At 37.0% G+C, this 3,245-nt stretch overlaps 1 long non-coding RNA gene across 1 annotated transcript; it reads left to right on the top strand.

Moving 5' to 3' along the window:
* The first annotated feature begins 667 nt into the window (after positions 1 to 667).
* Positions 668 to 3,001, top strand: LOC113323732. The gene is made up of 2 exons (XR_003347793.1): positions 668 to 1,151; positions 1,313 to 3,001. It is a non-coding gene; the product is annotated as an uncharacterized LOC113323732 (long non-coding RNA).
* The last annotated feature ends 244 nt before the right edge of the window (positions 3,002 to 3,245 follow it).

Here is a 3,245-nt window from a genome sequence, read left to right on the forward strand (position 1 = left end):
GGGTCGTCTCTGAAGTTTCGACGACCTTGTGCGAAAGAGATCAAAACGCTTTTTCATCCAAAAAAAAATTCACACATAAATAAAATGTACTTAATAGCATCAAAGCGAAATAATTTGTGTCGCACAATTTAAGAAGAAAGTATGGTAAAATGTATTAGGAAGTTGGGAACTTTCCATCAAAAATGAAAACAAAGACATAACTACTTGAGGACTAAACTGCGTAAATAAAATTTGAGGACTAAACTACCTACAAAAACAGAATGAAGCAAATAGCCATCTATTAACCACTCTTTCACTTTAGAACTTCTCAACTTCCGATGGGCTTTTTTTAGTTCGATTCCAACCAAAAAAGATAGTGAATCAGTTGGGCCCAATACTGAACACTGCGTAAAAATACGCCTTCACGAATGATACGCCTTGTGCGGGAGCACACCTTGCTCCCCTTTAGAACCGGCCCTGGGTGATACCAACCAAAACCATACATCTGATTATATAAAATGTGCATATATTCGGTGTTTTTGGATACTCTTTTATGTAGAGATCATAAACATCAGACTCTATAATCATGACAGTCGCCTGATAGCATGTGTGTGTGAATGAATGTATGTGAGAGTAAGGTCTCTTGAGAGTGTAAGTGAGTCTGTTATGAATGTGTGTCGCGAGCACGTGTGAGACTAATGTTGAGTGAAAAGAGAATCGAGTGTATATGCTTGGAAGAGTTCTGCAAACCAATTTATCTTTCTTAATCAATATTGATTCAAACCGTATTCAGTAAACATGTAGACATTCGATTTATCGAATGCTATCATGGTATCAGACTTAGAAATCATGAGTTTCCGAGGGTATCGATCCTATCTTCCACTGATTAAATCTTAAATTCTTTATCAATTTCTTCTTCTGCTGTTCTTCTTCATCATCTTCAATTCAGGTGAAGATTCAAGGAGTTCGTATGGAGAATTGCTACTGGTGATTTCTTGGTGTGAGGTTTGGATTTGATCCTGATACTTACTGCAACGTCGTCAATTAGGATTAAGCATGTATTTTGGATCTAAAATTCAATTTTAGGGTTTGAGCTCTTGGTTATTTCAATCTCATGTTGGTGTATGGATTGAAATCTCTTACCTCATCAACTATCATGTGGATCTCTGCTGGTAATCTCCATCTTAATCTTTAGATTACTTTAGATTTGATCTCATGTGTTCAATTTCTACATCACTATCTCAACAAAATTCAATTTCGTCTGCAAATTCTGTTTTCATCATAACTTGGTATGATTTTGACCTAGTTCTTTTATCAAATCCTACTGGTACAGATTCCTGGATCTATTTGGTCTGAGCATGCCTATTTCTGCTACAATAGTTAGTTAGGAAGAAGCTTAATGTTGTTCCATTGAATAGTGGGGAAAGATTCTTCTTAAATCCAGTAGAATGTTGGGGTACGTGTATGTGTTGATTGTTTGCTGCACCATTGAGTGCTTAATTTTGCTTCGGTTAGCTCCTCCTCTTAATGTTACTTTGGTACAGTCCTCACAGTAGTGGTATGTGAGTGAGTTGGTTTGTGTGTGTAATGATGGAACTGAGGATGCTGTTTCGGAATTGAAATTGGTGAGATATATAAGTACAGATTGAAGTTGTCCTTGATGAGTCTGTGCTCAATTCTGAGTATATCCTGTTGTTCTTTATCTTTTCTCATTTTCAGTGTTCTTCCTTTCTTTTGCTGCATAATAATGGTACTTCATGAGTACTACAATAAGAGTTTACAATAAATTGGATTGTAAGTTGGTTCTTAAGATTTCTGCAAGTGCTGATTGGATTATGTGTACTTCTAAAGTTGATACATTTGCAAGGGGATCCACATCTTTGTCTTTACAGTATACTTTTATTTAACAAGCTCTAGTGCAGATATCTTGGTGGTTCATTGTTATTCTCTGTGGTTTCTTCCATATAAGTGGTTCAATCTTCTTTTGCCACAGTTTTGAAGCTTCTTTCAACTACTTGTTTAGGATCTGCAAGTGTTATCTTCAGCTTATTACTTCTCAAACTTCAACAGCTCCAACCACTACAGTTGTGCCTTCTCAGATGCTGAGGTATACTGAGAATGATGAGATATGTTGTTATGAGGTGATTCTACATGTTGGTTTGCTGCTTTGAATGTTGCCTGAATTTTTTTGTTTTATCTACTACTACAACAGCTCCAGCTATCAGCTATGTGATTCTTCTTCTTATCATTGCTCCTGCATCAACAACTACTGCTTTTGCTGCCCCTATAGATAACTATGTGTTGAATCTGTTCGTAATGTGTTGGTTTGTTGAAGTTCAAGAGTATACACCATTAGATTCTGCCTTTCTCTGCACCAACTAGTCCTGCACTGCTATATCAACTATTTTTTGTTGTTGCCTGCCTACTTTGGTTCTTTGCACACTCTCCGTTGAATTTCTTTAATGGAGCTGAGGCATTTACATGGAGTTGTTCTACAGCGTAGTCGACAATTTCAGCTTGGTCATCTCTTTGTCATTGGTATGTGATTTCTGCTACTTCTCTTTACTACTTCTGGCCTACTCAAAGTACTTAAACCAGCTGCAACACCAACTACTTCGGATACTGTCAGTATGCTTTATGTGTATTCTACAACAATTGCACCTTCTTAGAATTACTATATCCTACTGTCGTTGATGCTTTCTTACATCCACTACTACTGCAACAACATTTGCTGCCTTGTCTTTCAGTCAATGTGTGTGTGAATGAAGGTATGTGCAATCTCAAGTCGCTTGCAGCCCCCTTGAGCTTGAGTGAGGGTGATAGCATGTGTGTGTGTGAATGAATGTATGTATGTGAGAGTAAGGTGTACTGAGAGTGTAAGTGAGTCTGTTATGAATGTTTGTCGCGAGATCGTGTGAGACTAATGTTGAGTGAAAAGAGAATCGAGTATATATGCTTGGAAGAGTTCTGCAAACCAATTTATCTTTCTTAATCAATATTGATTCAAACCGTATTCAGTAAACATGTAGATATTCGATTTATCGAATGCTATCATCGCCATCCAAACTTATACTACCTCTATGTATAGAAAAGAGTAACACTTTTCTCACGTTAGGAGTATATCTTTCGCATGTACTTCAGATGACAAACTTGACACGACAAGGAGGTCTCCTCACTTTTGGAATAAATCATGGAGTTATTTGGAAGAAATTCTATAACTGCATGTTCTTGGTTGGGTCAAGTGAATACAATTCTTGAATCCAACA

Source organism: Papaver somniferum, chromosome 11, assembly GCF_003573695.1.
Source record: "Papaver somniferum cultivar HN1 chromosome 11, ASM357369v1, whole genome shotgun sequence".
Taxonomy (NCBI): Eukaryota; Viridiplantae; Streptophyta; class Magnoliopsida; order Ranunculales; family Papaveraceae; genus Papaver; species Papaver somniferum.